The sequence below is a fragment of the Salvia splendens genome, chromosome 8, assembly GCF_004379255.2.
Source record: "Salvia splendens isolate huo1 chromosome 8, SspV2, whole genome shotgun sequence".
NCBI lineage: Eukaryota > Viridiplantae > Streptophyta > Magnoliopsida > Lamiales > Lamiaceae > Salvia > Salvia splendens.
Genome location: NC_056039.1, coordinates 24,294,939 through 24,315,059, shown reverse-complemented (window position 1 = coordinate 24,315,059; position 20,121 = coordinate 24,294,939). Strand labels below are relative to the sequence as shown.

At 38.4% G+C, this 20,121-nt stretch overlaps 1 pseudogene; it reads right to left on the bottom strand.

Annotated features, from left to right (window-relative positions):
• Positions 1 to 5,384: 5,384 nt before the first annotated feature.
• On the bottom strand, positions 5,385 to 9,983 carry LOC121745946 (annotated as a pseudogene).
• Positions 9,984 to 20,121: the final 10,138 nt, after the last annotated feature.

Genomic DNA, 20,121 nt, shown 5'->3' with positions numbered 1-20,121 from the left:
AATGTGGCCACATTCCACGACCACTGGGCCGGCCAACCTGGCGCTAGCTCACGACCCCTAGACCGGCCAACCTGGCGCTAGCTCACGGTCCGTACGTGTACACTAGTCCGAGTAGGATTTACTGACCTACTAGGACCCGAATTCGATTTAACAGATAGGCAATCACAAAATAAAACATGGCATGACAACTCACTGAAAATATTCATGCTTTTTCACATAAATTCTGAAAGGAAAGAAAGCCCACACATAATGTAGGATAGAAAAGCCCACCTCGTTTGCTTAACTCTTTCAAACGGGCACTGTCTGACTTGAGATTTACTCGTCGAGCGACGACGTCCCTTTTCAAAAATAATATACTTAAATTAGGCTTTAAGTAATCATTGATCTTGCATGAATGCATGCCTAAGCGTGATCTTTTATTTTATCTCTTTCTTTCTAAATATTAGAGATCTAAATTCTGTAATTAAATCGGCGATTTAAATTGTTCTGAATCCGGCTGCCCCGTTCGGTTATAATTATTTCCCGGATTATCTTAAGTATTTTAAAATACTTTCTGTGACTATTAAAGTCTGCTTTAACTATTTATCGAATATTATTTCGACACGGCTTAATAGTACTTTTCTTCCGTGGCTTAGGGAATAATTTTCGTCATGCTTTTAACTTGATCCAAGATAACGGCTTCAACCAAATTAATGGTTCTAGTAATTAAATTCTCAAGCCCAGCTGGAAATTTATTTATTCTGGCCCAGACTATTTATTTTCTTAAACAATCGGCCCAGATTAGGTGACTGGTCCAGTTTGGACCATTTACTCACTAGGCCCAAGGGAAATAAATTGGGCATGGCCCAACTACTCCCCCTTCCATCTTTCTCTTTCATTTTCATAACTTTTCCCCAAATTGAAGAAACAACTGGAAACGGGAAACCCTAGCCCCCCTTTCGTTCCGACGCCGCCTTCAATCAGCGCCGCCTCCGGCGTCACCCTCCATCGCGGCCGTTATGGTGTATCACCGCCTGTCGTCCGCGAGTTCCGTGTGGTCAGGACTCGCCGTTCCCTCGCGAACGGCCTTCGAGCACAGGGTCTGATGCCAACCAGTGAGGTCTCTGCCTCGTGCGCCGCCGAACGAGGCTCGGCGTACACCTCCGTCGCTCTATTGGCTGACGTCGCTGCCTCCTGAAGGTCAGCGCCGTCGTTGACGGCTCTGCGACTGCCTCTGCGGCCTCAGCTAAGTTTTCTCCCCCAGCTCAGTTTAAACGGATAAACTTGCTACGCTTACTTAGCTTTCAATGTAGTTGTGTTTTGTTGGTGAGGGGTTCTTCCCCAAGTTTAAGTTCGAAAAAAAATCTCAGTTGTTGCGGCTACTGCTCGTTCTCGTTATTCTGATGTGATTACCGTACTTGAGCTCTAACTATGATATCCTAGCATTCTTGCGTTACTGTCATTCTTTGGGTGGAAGTCTTAGTGTGAGCATGCTTCCTAAGGTTTCTATGTTGTATTCTAACTATATGATGACATGGGTTTAAGAAGAGTTCGAAGGAGGTTTTACCTTCGCTGTTGCGTATCTTGTTGTCCCCTTACTCTCGGCTTTGATCCCCTCTACTCCCTCTTGCTGCTTCGGTCCCTCCCACTCTATGCCTCACTGTAAAACGGCTGATTTGGTGATGGGAAAGGGAGGAAGAGGCTGAGGGCTATTTACATTTATGGATAGGGAGTAACTGAAAGCTGCAAGAGTTTGTTACTTGGCTGGAAAGAAGGAGCCTTAAGGCTGCCTTATGTTGGCTGCCATCCCTGCAGCATTCTTTAACTGATTTGGAGTTTTGTGCTGCCTTGTACTTTGATTCATTCATGGATTTTGTCTCTTTTGCAGGTGCACACTAGAGGTGGCATTGTGGGGGCTGATTTCCGGACTATGGCTGGTGGATAAAGGGGTAAGAGCTGCAAAAACTCAGCCTTGCATAGTGCAGCCACTGCGGTGCAAAAATCTGTTGGCTGGACTTGCCCCTTTCGACCAAGCCTTCCTCTTTTCTTTGGAAAGGTAAGGGTACTCATTCCCCTTTTAACACTTCTTTTAGTTGTCTTTATTTCATGCAACTAATTCTCTTTTTCGTGCACTTTGGCAGGAGCTGCGGCTGGCCAACGAGGTTGTCTTCCCTCGTGGTCTCGCCCTCCCGGCTCGTTCGAAAATCTGTGGCCGAGACGGCCCGGTGACGAAGGCCAAAGTAGCCCTTCGGGATTTCTAAATGTAATAGTGTAGTAGCTCAACTTTTAATTTTCGTCGTCAAAGATTGTAACTTTAGTTTTGAGATTCTGAAAACTGTAATTTGTACCATTTCTCAAGAAATAAAAATACTCTTTCATTCGTTAAATAAAAGCTGGTATTTATTTCTTAAGAATTCTCGAGAATCTAGGTCTCGGCTATTACACCGCTGCTGTAACTTCTCCACAGCCGCCGCTGGGTTCGACGAGCCTGACGCCTCCGACGCTGCTGCGTCGACGTCGCTCGTCGTGCCTCGCCGGACTCCAGCCTGCGTGATGACGACGCTGCCGTTGCTGCAGCGTCGTGCTCGTCACTGCTGCAATGCCTCCGGATTCTCGACCATGAACAGCCATCAAAAACAGCCGCCGCCATCGCGAATGAATCGGCGTCAATCCCGAACAGACGCGATCAATTCAATTGGACAGATCCATAAAGCGAATTCACGTTACCAAATCACAATTGAATTAAGTGATTGAAACAATCTTTCCATGTAATCATTACATTAAAAAGACAAATCAGTTTAGATTACATATATGGGAATTAATTTCTCAAATAACCGAACGCGTACACACGGCAAATTGCAACTCTTCGTCATTCATTGTACATTCAATCAAAATAAAAAAAACAACGAACACGCCACGAAGAAAATCAGGCATTCAAGCAATTCACATAACATGAAATTAATTCAAATAATCAGGGCCAAAAATTGGCTCTGATACCAATTGCTGGGGTTTGGAGCCCCTTGCACAGCGGAAGTCATGCATTCACAAATAAATCAGATCTACGGATCTATTTGACCGATTATGGGATTAATTAACTACATGTTAAACACAGAATTGCATCCAAGAACGCACATAATTCATGTAAAAGGAATTAAAACCTAAAACATGAATTCCTACGGTTTAGAATTACCGATCTGATTCTCCAAAGAATCGACGATTGCTTGCGCCTTCTCCACGTGATGTTCTTCGTACTCAACCACGAATCTTCTAATCTGTATCCCGAACTCAGAATCTGACCTTTGGGTGGGCAAAGCTTATCAGAATCGAAAATGGCTTGATCAGAAAGAAGACAGAATATCAGTTTTCTCAAAAACCGATTTTTCGTCCACTCCCACAGGGGAGCACGAAAATTAATGATTAATTCACTAATAATCTCCTTTATAATCTCCTTTTATATTGAGTTATAATGAGCCAGATTAGGGATCCATGGAGGTTGGACTTGGGCCAAACCTGTTGGACTTTTACTAATTAAATTGAGCCCCAATTTAATTTAAATCCAAACAGAATATTATTATCATCCACTATAGTATAATAATATTGACTGCCCGTCCAATCCCAAATTACGAGTAATCCGGGCTTTACCTCTTTAATTTATTATTTCCCGTGTTTAAGATATAAATATCCATTAATTAATTTAAGCCTGCTATTTGACTTTAATTAATTAATATCTTTTTCCAAGAGTTGTCTAGTTCAAAATCTTTATTTATTATTCTGGAATAAATTCCAACCGGCCGGGTTTCTGAATAATAAAACCTTTTTCGAACACCTCTTGAGGATATTATCAAACTGGACTCACCCAGCACACGATTCATTGCAATAACAATACTAGCACCTCTAGACATTAATCACCACTACCCAAGATATCAGGATTCTTGGATTGTGAAAAATCCGCACCATTAGATAAATCAAAGTAGTGCATAATCAATATCGTATGCTCAATATTATATCAACAATGATTAAGAAATAACAATCACCGAGACCTCGTCTTTCAGTAAATAGCAAGAAAGACTTATCTCAACTGTTAGATCCTTCAGTGCTATACCACACCAGTATCGTTTATTTCCTAAGGTAAGGAAACATGCGGACTGACACTGCAACCTTTCACGATAGGTAGCCAAAGCCTATCTAGGTTGTGAAATTCTATTTCTCTTCTACAAAGGACCGACTGCGTCACCTTCTGTGAACGTCGTTCACGACCAGTCTACTATGCAGAAGAATTAGGCTTATTTGCTTCTTATACATTTAAATGTTTGAGATACATCTTATAAATGCACAAGCAAACACCAATGCGATAAAATTAATTCTTCTCGCCTTGGGTTAAAAGTGGATTGTAGAGTTTATTGTATACAAGCAATTCTATCCGTGCAACATGCTCGAAATATGCTTTTCAGTATACCAATCCTAACATAGTGGCTGCTCGTAATATTCCAATATAAGCTTGTATTAAATTGTGGGTTCAATTTAATTAGTAAAAAGCTAATTAGGAGAGCCCATATCCAAAGCCTTCCATAGATCCCTGACTGGGCCCAATATGAACTATTATAAATAGGAGAATAAGAGAGCTAGAAAAATCAATTATTTTCATCATGAAATTTCGCCCACTCCTATTTTGGAGAAGGGGACGATTTTTCTAGTGATTTTCTCCTCTGTGAGTTTTTCAGCTCCTCCTCCGTGAGAAAGTTCTGTCTTCTTTATTCGAGTCCTAGTGTTTCGATAAGATCAACCCACACTGATTTCGGAATACAGTTCGGGACACCAGTCAGAAGATCCGTGGTCTAGTATTGAAGATCATCGTGGAGAAGACGCAAGCAATCGACGATTCTTTGGAGAACCAAATCGGTAACTCTAAACCGTAGAATTCATGCTTGGGATTTATATTCTATGAGCATGAATTATTTGCATTCTAGCATGCAATTCTGTGTTAACATGTGAATAGATTAATCTCGTAATCGGTCAAATAGATCCCACGTCTGATTTATTTGTTTTGTACAAGTCTTCCGCTGTGCAAGGGGCTTCAAACCCCAACAATTGGTATCAGAGATAAGGTTCCTTGTGAGGGAATCCTTCCATGTGCCCAAGAAATACCCAAAGTAGTGTTTGATCTCACTTTTTAGTTAAGATAAACAAAGATTAGTTGAGCTAGCCACAAAAATTAGGCTCAAATTGGATTTTGATGGAGAGAAAAGAGGTGAGAAGAAAGTGTAAAGAGGGAGTAATCCTCTTTGGGAACCTATGACCTCCCTCAAAAAGATGAAGGCAATCCTAGGCTACTTTCACCCAAAGCAAATACTCCATTGGCTCCACAATCATGACTACACAACCATAAATGCATACCTATACTTGATCTAGTCTAATAAACATAAACCAAGCAACCCACAATGTTGGAATTTGGATAAAAATCTTACAAGGGAGATGCTCTCAAAGGAGTCTTTAAAATAACATTCATCAAAGTCTGCCAACTAAAGTCTTACAAAATGGTATTTATACCTAGGGTTGGAATCCCAAGACAAAGGGTTAAAACATAAGAAATTCGGCTACAAAAGTTGAATCACCCGGCCGGGCTTTTGGACATGTGAAATCACCCGGTCGGGCGAATTCTCTGGACTCGCCGCGGTGAGTTCGCCCGACCGGGTGAACTCTCTGGAATGTGGACGACAATCAGCGCACAAACGCCCGATCGGGCGTTTTGGAGGGGTGGATTCGCCCGACCGGGCGTTCCGTCTGCCTCCTCCATTGCTCTCCCGATGAAGCTTGAAACGCCCTCCCGAAGCTTTTGTCTCATAGATCTCGTGATGGGCCTCCCGGGCAGCTTAAGGGGAGTCGTGCTCGGGCCAGCCCGGGCCTTGGACCTCTCGTTCGTATCATCCTCTCCCTCTTGAGAAGGATTTGTCCTCAAATCTGGGCCGTCCCCTACAAAATCAAACGGGCTCAAGTCAGCCACATTAAAGGTACAACTCACGTTATACTCACCGGGAAGGTCAATGATATAGGCATTGTCGTTCACACACACTAGGACCATAAATGGACCATCCCCTCCCGGGGCAAGCTTGGATCTTGCTTTGTCGGGAAAACGTATTTTCTGAAAGTGTACCCACACCCAAATCTCCGGGGTTGAACAACATTTTCTTCCGCCCTTTGTTCACCCTTTGAGCTACTTGTTCTCCCATCTTGCGGATTCGTTCTTGCACTCGAGTATGACAGTCTTGCACAAACTTAGCCTTCTCCATCCCACCTACATCAACCATATAAGACAAAGGTAAATCGGCCGTGGACAAATCCAACGGGGTGAGAGGATTGAAACCATATACAACCTCAAAAGGGGATTGTTGGGTGGTGGAATGTATGGTCCTATTATAAGCAAACTCGGCTATAGGCAAACATTCTTCCCAAGAATCTTTATTTTCAAAAACCAAGGCACGGAGAAGAGTACCCAATGAACGGTTTACAACTTCCGTTTGACCATCCGTTTGTGGATGTGCGGTGGTAGAGAAAAGAAGTTTGGTACCCATCCTACCCCAAAGTGTTTTCCAAAAGAAACTCAAAAAATTGACGTCTCTATTACTTACAATAGTTCTTGGCACCCCATGGATTCTTACAACCTCATTGAAAAATAAACTAGCAACGAATTTGGCATCACTTGTCTTCCGACATGGAATGAAGTGAGCCATTTTGGAAAACCTATCCACCACCACAAAGATGCTATCATTTTTTCGAGGAGACATTGGGAGACCTAGAACAAAGTCCATGGACAAGTCTACCCAAGGATGTGTAGGAGTAGGCAAAGGGGTGTAAAGACATTAATTGTTAGATTTAGACTTGGCTTGCCTACACTCTAAGCAACTACTACAAAACTTTTCAACATGCTTCTTCATGCAAGGCCAAAAGAAATGCTCACTTAGTATGTCAAAAGTTTTAAGCAACCCAAAATGACCCATTAGGCCCCCTAGGTGAGCCTCCTTAATCAACAAATTTCTCAAAGAGCATGAAGGTATGCACCCCCTATTCTCTCTAAAAAGATAGCCATCCAACTTATAGTATTTATCAAAAGCACCTTTTTCACAAGCCCCGTAAATAAAAGAAAAGTCATGATCATGCTCATAAAGGTCTTTAATAAACTCAAATCCAACATAATTGGAGGCACACATAGCACGCACACGTTTTCTCAAACACACGGTATCACTCATAAGTAAAGCACCATCATGCAAGGTCTCAAAAGGTTTCCTAGAAAGAGCATCGGCCACCACATTGTCCTTTCCGTTCTTATATCTAATGACATAGGGAAAAGTCTCTAGGAAAACACTCCATTTAGCATGTCTTTTATCAAGTTTATGTTGCCCTCCTAAGAACTTAATAGACTCATGATCCGTGTGTATCACAAACTCCTTGTGCATCAAGTAGTGTTGCAAATTCTCAAGGCAACGAACTATAGCATACAACTCCTTGTCGTACGTGGGATAGTTCAATTGGGCTTGATTTAGTTTTTCCGAGAAATAAGCTATGGGCTTACCCTCTTGCATGAGAACTCCCCCAATCCCCACACCACTTGCATCACACTCAAGTTCAAAAGTTTTATCAAAATTAGGGAGTGCTAGTAAGGGAGCATGTGTGAGGTCATTTTTCAAAGTATTAAACGCTCTCTCTTGCTCCTCCCCCCACTTAAACTCAACATTTTTTTGACAAGGTGGTTCAAGGGTGAAGCTTTTGTGGAAAAATCCCTAACAAACCTCCTATAGAAACTAGCAAGGCCATGAAAAGACCTAACCTCACGCACATTCCTAGGTGTCGGCCATTCACTAATGGCTTTCACCTTTTCTTCATCTACCCGCACTCCGTCCTTTCCCACAACAAAACCAAGAAACACAACTTCCTCAACACAAAAAGTGCATTTAGGCAACTTGGCATATAAAACATGCATTCTCAACACTTCAAGCACATTCCGAAGATGACTAGAATGCTCTTCAACACTACGACTATAAATCAAGATATCATCAAAATATACCACCACAAATTTCCCAATAAAAGGACGAAGCACATGATTCATCAAACGCATGAATGTAGAAGGGGCATTAGTTAAACCAAAAGGCATCACAAGCCATTCATACAAGCCAAATTTGGTTTTAAAAGCAGTTTTCCATTCATCTCCTTCTTTCATGCGAATTTGGTGATATCCACTAGCCAAATCAATTTTAGAGAAACATATAGAGCCACAAAGGTCCTCTAACATGTCGTCTAACCTAGGTATAGGGTGTCTATATTTGATGGTGATTTTGTTAATTGCCCTACAATCGACACACATCCTCCAACTACCGTCTTTCTTAGGTACAAGAATGACGGGTACGACACAAGGAGATAGAGATTCACGAATTAGACCTTTGGCAAGGAGTTCCTCGACTTGCCTTTGTAGCTCTTGTGTCTCCTTGGGATTCGCCTTGTATGCGGCCCGGTTTGGGAGTGATGATCCCAGCAAAAAGTCAATTTGATGCTCGATCCCCCTCATGGGAGGGAGTTCACTCGGGAGTTCCTCCGGGAATACATCTTCAAATTCCTGCAACACACTTTGGACAATCAAAGGACATGGGTCAAGGTTAGTAACTAAGCACAAATCCTTACGGACCATGAGTAGAACGGAGAGGTGATTGTTTAGACCCAAGGTCGGTTTTACTAGCTAACAAACATTCATTTCCCTCTCTTGTTTGAGGGTGCTCTCCTTTGGACATTTTTATTTTTCTCTCCCCACCCCCACTCTCACTTGGCTTTTTTAGCTCACATTCTTTTACTAGCCTTTTTTCCTTATCTCTCTCTCTTTCCTTTTGTAGATGTTGGCTAGCCTCAAACACGACACTAGGTAGGAATGGCATCAAACGAACCTTCACCCCGTTGAGCATGTAGAAATACTCATTCGTGAAGCCATTTTTGTAGGCCCTTCTATCAAACTCCCATGGCCTCCCTAGCAAAACATAACATGCCGTCATAGGAATGATATCACATAGGTTTTCTTCTTCTACTTCCCCAATCTTCAATGGAACTTTGCATTGAGCCTTCACCTTCAACTCCCCGGAATCCCCTAACCATTGCAATTTGTAGGGGTTTGGGTGTTTAAGAACCTTCAATCCCAACTTGGCCACCAACCGGTCACACACCACATTTGTACAACTCCCTCCATCTATGATGACCAAGCACGTCTTGGACTTCACCTTACACTTCATATGAAAGATGTTGCACCTTTGCTCCTTATGCTCCTCAAGGTTGGGTTGTACATTGAGCATTCGGAGTACAACCATAGCCCTTAAGGGTGTATCTTCATCATCGCCACTAGAAAAAGCTATGTCGGTGTCCGGGCTCACTTCTTTAGTGCCCACACCCTCCCCTTCTTCTTCATCTTCCTCACTATACACGCTACCATCTTGCCCGATAACCATTACCCGTTGGTTTGGGCACTCACGTGCATAATGACCATACCCCTTGCACTTGAAACATTGAACCTTCTTGTCTTCCATAGGGGCTATAGTTTTAATAGGTTGAGTACCCGGTAAAGCCTTCACGGTCGGTCTCCCTTGGGTATTTGGATTAGCCGTGTTTTCCACCTTCTTGCCGAGAGCGCTCCATTTGCTAGTCCCCGTCCCTCCGGTTTGGCTAGACGCCCATTTAGCCCGGCTAGAAACCAACTCCTTACTTTGCCTCTCAAAAGTGTCGGCAAACCCAATCACCTCATCCAAGGAAATTCCCCTCAATGCTTCCACTTGCACCTTGTGCTTCAAGTTGATGTTAAGACCATGGATAAATCAATCTTGAGTCGCCTCTTCTCGCTCCTCCACCCCTACTTTGCTCATCAATGATAGGAGTTCGTAGTAGTACTCCATTACGCTCTTCGTCCCTTGCTTCAAAACTTGAAACTCCCCTTGAAGTCGGAGGAAATAGGACTTTGGTACAAAGGTAGTCCTCATGAGCTCGCTCCCGGTTGCGGATCCCCCATCGTGGTAGATCTAGTACGAGATGGCATTCACAATGGTACCTACAATAAGAAATAAAAATATACTAGGATCTAGTCCTAGGGGTTAGTAAAATCCACACTCACACACACAAGAAGGGGAGATTTTAGTAAGAACTCACTTCCCAATGGGTAATCCCACCCCCAATTCACTCACCAATGTCACTCAGAACAAGGCTTAGAATATAGTGAGGGCTAGGTTCACTCACTCTCAATATCCAACATCTTAAATGCAAGTGCTAAGACAAATCAATCAAGGTATACACATAGGCAATATAACCAAGCAAGTAAAACCAATCAAGCATGTGAAAGTAAGGTTCAATGCCTAAGGAAGCTAGCAAACAAACTTAGTTGAGCTGAAAGTTTAATAAGCTCTTGGCTGATCTTTAGGAATTTTTTTTTGATATGGCTACCCAACTCCAAAATTGATGAAACTTAGTAGTTAACAAGATTAAAGGGTTTAGAATGAGGGAAAAATATCCTTAATATAGCAGGTTTTCGAGAAGACCCTCGATTTTACGTTTTCCCCAAATCTGTCAAACTAGGGCACAAAACAGGGCAGCAACTTCACACATTAATTTGACCTATCAAATGATGGAATTTTTGGCTGAGATTTTTCAGGAAAATAGTTCATATCTCAAGGTTCATGCACACCAAAAATCAACTCAAACCTACAACAATTGACCAATAAACAAACAAAGGCTAAAACAAAAGAAATAAGGAAAAACAAGGAAAATGAAATTTCATAGAGGTTTAAAATCAAACACTTGGTAGGCACCTAGGCTCTAGATACCAAATGATAAGGTTCCTTGTGAGGGAATCCTTCCATGTGCCCAAGAAATACCCAAAGTAGTGTTTGATCTCACTTTTTAGTTAAGATAAACAAAGATAAGTTGAGCTAGCCACAAAAACTAGGCTCAAAATGGATTTTGATGGAGAGAAAAGAGGTGAGAAGAAAGTGTAAAGAGGGAGGAATCCTCTTTGGGAACCTATGACCTCCCTCAAAAAGATGAAGGCAATCCTAGGCTACTTTCACCCGAAACAAATACTCCATTGGCTCCACATTCATGACTACACAACCATAAATGCATACCTATACTTGATCTAGTCTAATAAACACAAACCAAGCAACCCAAATGATTCTTCAAAATAACATTCATCAAAGTCTGCCAACTAAAGTCTAACAAAATGGTATTTATACCTAGGGTTGGAATCCCAAGACAAAGGGTTAAAACATAAGAAATTCGGCTACAAAAGTTGAATCGCCCGGCCTGGCGTTTTGGACATGTGAAATGGCCCGGTCGGGCGAATTCTCTGGACTCACCGCGGCTTTGTCAAACGCCCGGTCGGGTGTTTTGGGAGGGTGAGTTTGCCCGACCGGTCGAACTCTCTGGAATGTGGACGACACTCAGCGCACAAATGCCCGATCGGGCGTTTTGGAGGGGTGGATTCGCCCGACCGGGCGTTCCGTCTGCCTCCTCCATTGCTCTCCCGATGAAGCTTGAAACGCCCTCCCGAAGCTTTTGTCTTATAGATCTCGTGACGGGCCTCCCGGGAAGCTTAAGGGGAGTCGTGCTCGGGCCAGCCCAGGCATTGGACCTCTCGTTCATATCATTTTTGCTGATAAAATAATAGTTATAGCTGATAACTGATACTTTTCTGTATGCATGAAAATATAACTCATTTTTATGTTATGTTTTGAAGGTATTGCATGATTTTTGCTCCATTCACTGGAAAAGATAACCATTCCAGAGCAGTTACATTTGGAGCTGGATTGTTATCAAGTGAAGGTAGAGACTCATATTCTTGGTTGTTTGGCTGTTTTGTTCGATGTATGGGGGTTGTACCCAAAATGATTATCACTGATCAAGATTGGGGGATGAAACTTGCTGTTCAACAAGTACTTTTACAAACAAGGCACCAATGGTGCATGTGGCATATTATGGTTAAGGTGTCAGATAAGTTGCCTAAATCCTTGCTTGGTAGTGAAGATTTCAAAAAAGAGTTTAATGCATGTGTTTGGTCTGATTTGTTAGAGCCTGATGAGTTTGATATAATATGGAATGATATTATGGAACGGTATGGATTACAAGACGTCCACTAGTTTGGATCGATGTTTGAAGATATAGAATTTTGGGTTCCTGCTTATTTTCGAGATTTTCCCATGGGGTCGCTTCTTAGGACTACATCGATGTCTGAATCAGAGAATAGCTTTTTTAAAAACTACACAAAGCCTCGTGCAAATCTTGTACAGTTCATCAATTTCTTTAACTGTGCTGTGGGAGATCAAAGGAATGCCAATTCACGATTGAACTACTTGGATTACTCAACTATTCCTGATTTGTCAACCCAATTGCCTATTGAGAAGCATGCATCTACAATCTACACTGATTCTATTTTCAAACATGTACAAAAGGAAATATGTAACATCCCAAATTTTTGTGACTCTTCTTATATGTTATTCGAATTTTGGATTCTTAGAATTATGAAACTTTCGTTTCTAGGTGATTAAGTGTTTTGCGTGAAATAAATTTTCGTGGTTAATGTGGAATGATGAGCTTGATGTTTTATATTTTCCAATGTGGGGAAATAATTAATAGGATCATGCATTTATTTTTTCGAGCCAATTCATTGGAATTTTCGGCCCTTCCTAATTATTGAAATAGTATTTCATTTCTTGGATTTAATTAATTGTCTTGGGATACTTATCCAATTTAAATCCAAACCAAATGACCCCTAAATGGTACTACATGGAATTCGAACTCCATTTCTATTTTCCTTGGGAGTTTTCGAAAATCTCCTATAGGAGAAAGAATTATTTTCATTTGATTTAATTGGTGCTTTATTGACTCTCTTCCTTTGAATTTAATCCAATTAAATCATGTTATAATTTATTTATTCACCTAAAATAAATAGAGAGTTGGGACATTCCTTGGTTAGCAATTCCCTCCACTAAATTTTGGAGGATATTTTATTTGTTTCCTAATTTGTGGAATCCCTTTTTATTCAAATAAATTCCTATGTCTAATTAATTCGGGATGTGAATATTTTTTTTCTCCTACTTTTCTCCCATATCACACGCCCCCTATGCAATATTTTCCTTGTGGGAATTTAATTAATTGTTGCCTATTTTATGGGAGCCTTTTTCCTATAAATAAATTGCCTAATTTAAATCCTATTCTTTTAATTGGGGATTTAAATAATTTCCTTGTGCAAATTCCTTATGGAAATTTTCGGCCCCCACCATTATTTTCATACTTGGAGATTTAATTTATTTTGTTCCCTTGTTTATGAAATATTCACTTTTATTTCCTAAGTTGTGAATATATTCTCTCCAAGTAAATACCAAATAAATTCCTTGCTATTCCTACATGGAATTTTCGAAAATTTCCTCCCCTTCCCACATGCTTATTTTATTCTTTTAATTGTGGGATTTATTTAATTGTATTTTTCCCCACAATTAATTAATTAATTGATTTTAAACCTAACCCTAATCCTATAAAAACACCTAAACTAAACCCTAGCCCCCATTCTCCCTCAATTTCCGTGCCTCCCTCCTCCCTCTCCACATTCTCTCCAAAAAACTTCTTCCACCATTGTTTCTTGCATCCATTGAAGTTTATTTTCAAGAATCTCCGACGAATCACCTCGTTTCTTGGTTCTACCGATTCGTTTTGTCAAAGAAGGTATATTGGCTTCACTTTTTCTCATTCTTTTCATTTGAACCATGTTCTTGAATCCTACATGCATGTAGTGGGTGTAGGAATCGTAGATCGCAAGTTTAATCGGGGGGAAAAGTGAGTTTGCTTGAAAACTTTGATAAATATGCATTTTCAATTGATTTGTGTGAAGTTTGATTTGAATCTTTGGTGAATGATGTAAGTTTATGTGCAAACATGTTTAAGAGAGTCTTGTCAAGCATGATTGTGTGTTATAAGCATGAGAATTGGTGTTTGGATGATTGAGAAGGAAACCCTAATTTAGAAATTGTGTATCTGTTATCTGTGATGTTCGACCAGTAGCTTCTTATGAGTAATTGACCTATCAAAAAGCCGAATTTTGATATGAAAATTTTACTGAGTAAACTTCAAGGTGTTACCTGTGTCTCGTGTGAATTTCAGCCCTTTTTTATCGAAAAATGAATTTTTAATAAATTTTTGAAGTTGACTGCGCAAATCTGCCAGAAACTCGTGTTCTCGCCAAGAATGTTTCGTTTTCTGTTTGACTGACCAAATGACCTCCGATTGATGTGATTCTTGAACTAGATGAAAAGTTGAAGTGTCTTCTAAGTCGTGTTAAATTTTCAGCCTTCTTGGGCATTGGATGAATTTATGGTAAATTTTTCAAATGAACTGCGCAGTGCTGTCAGAAATTATATGTTCCGACCAGAGAGTTTAATATGTGATATGACTGACTAAATGACGTGATTTCGGTGTGAAAATCTTCATGGATGAACTTGAATGTGCCCTCTGTATTGTGACAAAAATTTAGCTTCATATGAGGTCGGGTGAATTTATAGTGATTTTTACAAAACGGTCGCGCAGTCCTGCCTGTTTTCTGCCTTGTTAAAATGACACCTAGTTTCAAGTTTCAAAGTATTATATGATGCATGTATGTCCAAGGAACGTGTTTAAATGTTGAAATCACTTGTGATAAGTTGGAATGTGTTACGTGTGTCTTTACACCTTTGTGACGTATGTTGGGTTGGGGAATTTGACAAAAACGATGAGAGAGAAAACGATAGGACATGCATAGTAAAATGTTGTTGTGGAAGGCTGACTTGTGTTGTCGTTGACAAGGGTGTTGTGTACTCGTGAACTCGAGGATCGAGAGTTGCTATAAGTTGGGTTGTGAATTTGCTAAGCGATCGAGGTGGGCTTTCTTTTCAAACCTCTTTATTTTTCCGAAAATATGATGTGGTGTTATAAGGGTGGTTTAAAGTGTTATGTCATGCCGTGATTGTTTTGATGTTGAGATTTTTTCCTGATGCCTAGTTCGTTTGAGCTTGCTCCGTTAGGCTATAGGGCTATGTTGAGATTATGCTTGATGCCTAGTTTGTGAGTTCGCTCCATTAGGCTATAGGGCTATGATAAACGAATTCGGGTCTGAGTAGGGCCGCAAACCCTATCAGGCTGTGTACACAGAGGGGATCGTGAGCCGTCCTTGCTAGTCGGCCGGTCTCGTGGGCGAATAGTGTGGCCACACTTTCGTCGCAATATGGTAAGAGGATGTGATTGATTGATTGATGTGGAAAATGTGGAGATAAATTGTCTGGCCAGACTTGGATTTTTTGTGTTCTCGTGATATTTCTTACTATATAAAACTCGAGATCACTGGTATGGATGACATAACTTATTAAAATGTTTTCGGCATGAGCCCATTGAGTACATCAAGTACTCAGCCTTGCATATTATTTTCTTATGTGCAGGTTGAGCAGGATGTTGCGGAGGATGTTGAGCTAGCCTTAGGATGCGTCGTGTCTTCATACATAGGCGTGATCCTTGACTCTCCCTTTGAACCTTATTTCCGCTGCTAGGTTTTGAATCATGTTTCAATACTTAAATCTTTTCGTACTATGTTGAGCATGTTTTGGTCACGTTAGGTTTTAAACGTCTATTTACATTATTGTCTGGAAATGATGTCTTTCACGTGAGTTAGACTACATGTTTTTCTTAGAAGTTGATTGGGTCTTAAATAACTATTTTTCTCCGCTGCTTCTTTTAAAAATGTTTATCATATGTTGTTTTATTTAATAGCACAGTTATAATTTTAAGTTTCTTTAAAACAAAAAGAAAATTTTTCTTCATCCTTTAAGTTAATTAAGTTTTCAATAGAAATCTACCCTTTACATGTTGTATCACGATCGCCGCGTTTGTAGCAACCCTAGTATGGGCGGTCGTGACAAAATAAGTATGGTATGTGAGATTGTTTCGATAACTGTTGAGGATAACATCAAGATGCATAAGGTCAAGGACCAATATGGTAGAACATGGGATGTTAATTATGATTGTAAGCAAGACACATTCGACTGTAGTTGTAAGAAGTTTTCCAGAATTGGTTTGTTATGCTGTTATATATTTTGTTTGTTGAAGAATAAGTCTGCTAATCTCATTCCTGAGAAATATTTTGGTCGAAGGTGGTTGAAGAGCTCTTTACTAAAGGCAGCCCATGGTCTACCATTTGAGGAGCAACTATCATTTGAACGTGAGCTCCAATTTTAACCTTATTTGTAAAAACTCTATTTTTCAGTCATTGAAATGATAGTATTTATTGTAATAATGTTATCTTTTACCTTGCAGATTTGGATGAAAAGCAGGAAGTTAAGAAAAAGTTGTTCTCCAACTTTTATCGATTAGTCCAAAAGTCTGAGGGAAGTATGGATCATCTGTCTTTGTTATGTGTTGGTCTTGATGATTTGGAAGAGCATATATTTGGAAATTGTGCAACACCTTCAGTCATTGAAAAGAAAAAGATGGTTGAGAATTTTTATGGAATGGCAGTACCTGATGTAATTGATGTACATCCTCCAGATGTTGTTCGTACCAAAGGATCGGCTAGTGACAGGGTATCAAAGAGGGAGAGTGCAATAAAGAAAGCAAATAAGCCAAAATGACGGTGTGGTAAATGTAATGAGATGGGTCATCATGATTCAAGAAATTGTGGTAGATTCAATGAGAAGGCAGATTGAAGCCATTTGATATAAACTGATACTTTCAACCGATAAAATGATAATTTCAGCCGATAAAATGATAGATATTTTTGGCTTATAAATGTTAGGTTTACTATATAAAATGATAGTTTTTCCGGATAGAATGATACTCTGAGTTTATAAAATAATAAATGTTACTCGCAGTAGATAAAATCATATTTCTAACCTAAAAAATGTCAAAATGATACTTGCAACCGATAAAATGATATTTCTGACTGATAGAATGATACTATAAGTTGATAAAATGATACTTTTGTTTATAAATGTTAGATTTACTGCATAAAATGATAGTTTTGACTGATAGAATGATACTCTGAGTTGATAAAATGATACTTTTGCCGATAGAATGATACTCTGAATTTTGCGGGATAAAATGACAAAATGATACTCTAAGCCGATAAAATGATATTTCTGACTGATAGAATGATACTTTGAATTGATAAAATGATACTTTTGTTTATAAAATGATACATTCGTCATAAAATGAAATTTTAACCTGATAAAATGATAATCTAACTTTATAAAATGATAAATAAGCTGAAGAAATGACATATAAGCTGATAAAATGACAAAAAAAAGATCAAATGATAGTTTTGCGATAGAATGATACTTTAAGTTGATAAAATGATACTTTTGGCTTATAAATGTTAGGTTTACTATATAAAATGATAGTTTTTCCGAATAGAATGATACTCTGAGTTTATAAAATGATAAATGTTACTCGCAGTAGATAAAATCATATTTCTAACCTATAAAATGACAAAATGATACTTGCAACCGATAAAATGATATTTTTGACTGATAGAATGATACTTTGAGTTGATAAAATGATACTTTTGTTTATAAATGTTAGATTTACTGCATAAAATGATAGTTTTGACTGATAGAATGATACTCTGAGTTGATTAAATGATACTTTTACCGATAGAATGATACTCTGAGTTGAGCATAGTAAGGCTCAAAATGCCTTGGAGAACAACATCAAATGTAGAAGATTGTGGAGTTTTTTTGATGCGACATTTGGAATGTTATTATGGTGAGCGTGAACAAGATTGAAATTGTGGATTAACTGCAAGAAGCAAGGGAATACGACTGAGAGCAAAGTATTGCAGCTCATTATTATTGTCGGAAAAAAACCATGAGGCATTGAATATCTTGTCACTAGCATCAAAGCATTATGAAGAATATGGGAAAACAAATAACACAGATGTGAAAAAAATGATTGTAAACTTCAAGCGTTCATAAACTATTGTAGAAAACTTCATTTAAATTCAATAGCAAGTACTTATTGTACATTAATATCTTGTTTACTATTTAATTCACTGTTGTGTTGTATCTATTTACTTCACTGAATAAGGAACTAGTGTTTTTTGAACAAGAGTGAAGTAAAATCTAAATAAAAGTGATGTGTTTTGCTTGATAAAATGATACTTTTACTGATTTGTAGGTATGTACATTCCTGTTTGTGATGATGCTTTGAAGCCAATGATTGGTAGTTAAGATGATACTTTTAGCTTATAAATGTTAGGTTTACTGGATAAAATGATAGTTTTGCTTGATAGAATGATACTCTGAGTTGATAAAATGATACTTTTACCGATAGAATGATACTCTGAGTTGAGCATAGTAAGGCTCAAAATGCCTTGGAGAACAACATCAAATGTAGAAGATTGTGGAGTTTTTTTGATGCGACATTTGGAATGTTATTATGGTGAGCGTGAACAAGATTGAAATTGTGGATTAACTGCAAGAAGCAAGGGAATACGACTGAGAGCAAAGTATTGCAGCTCATTATTATTGTCGGAAAAAAACCATGAGGCATTGAATATCTTGTCACTAGCATCAAAGCATTATGAAGAATATGGGAAAACAAATAACACAGATGTGGAAAAAATGATTGTAAACTTCAAGCGTTCATAAACTATTGTAGAAAACTTCATTTAAATTCAATAGCAAGTACTTATTGTACATTAATATCTTGTTTACTATTTAATTCACTGTTGTGTTGTATCTATTTACTTCACTGAATAAGGAACTAGTGTTTTTTGAACAAGAGTGAAGTAAAATCTAAATAAAAGTGATGTGTTTTGCTTGATAAAATGATACTTTTACTGATTTGTAGGTATGTACATTCCTGTTTGTGATGATGCTTTGAAGCCAATGATTGGTAGTTAAGATGATACTTTTAGCTTATAAATGTTAGGTTTACTGGATTAAATGATAGTTTTGCTTGATAGAATGATACTCTGAGTTGATAAAATGATATTTTTGCTTGATAGAATGAAACTCTGAGTTGACAAAATGATAGTTTTGCCGGATAGAATGATACTCTGAGTTTATAAAATGATAAATGGTACTCGCAGCAAATAAATTGATATTTCTATCCTATAAAATGACAAAATGATACATGCAGCCGATAAAATGATATTTCTGACTGATAGAATGATACTTTGAATTGATAAAATGATACTTTTGTCTATAAAATGATACATTCGTCATAAAATGAAACTTTAACCTGATAAAGTGATAATCTAACCTTATAAAATGATATATAAGCTGAAGAAATGGCATATAAGCTGATAAAATGACATAAAAATGATAAAATGATAGTTTTACCGGATAGAATGATACTTTAAGTTGATAAAATGATACCTTTGGCTTATAAATGTTAGGTTTACTATATAAAATGATAGTTTTTGCAGATAGAAGATACTATGAGTTTATAAAATGATAAATGTTACTCGCAGTAGATAAAATCATATTTCTAACCTATAAAATGACAAAATGATACTTGCAGCCGATAAAATGATATTTCTGACTGATAGAATGATACTTTGAGTTGATAAAATGATACTTTTATTTATAAATGTTAGATTTACTGCATAAAATGATAGTTTCGACTGATAGAATGATACTCTGAGTTGATAAAATGATACTTTTATTGATATGTAGGTTTTACATTCTTGGTAGTTAAGGAGATACTTCTGGCTTATAAATGTTAGGTTTACTGTATAAAATGATAGTTTTGCCGGATAGAATGAGACTCTGAGTTTATAAAATGTTAAATGTTACTCGCAGCAGATAAAATGATATTTCTATCCTATAAAATGACAAAATGATACTTGCAGCCGATAAAATGATATTTCTGAATGATAGAATGATACTTTAAGTTGTTAAAATGATACTTTTGTTTATAAAATGATACATTGGTCATAAAATGACACTTTAACCTGATAAAATGATAATATAAGCGGATAAAATGACAACAATCTTATAAAATGATATATAAGCTGAAGAAATGGCATATAAGCTGATAAAATGACATAAAAATGATAAAATGATAGTTTTGCCGGATAGAATGATACTTTAAGTTGATAAAATGATA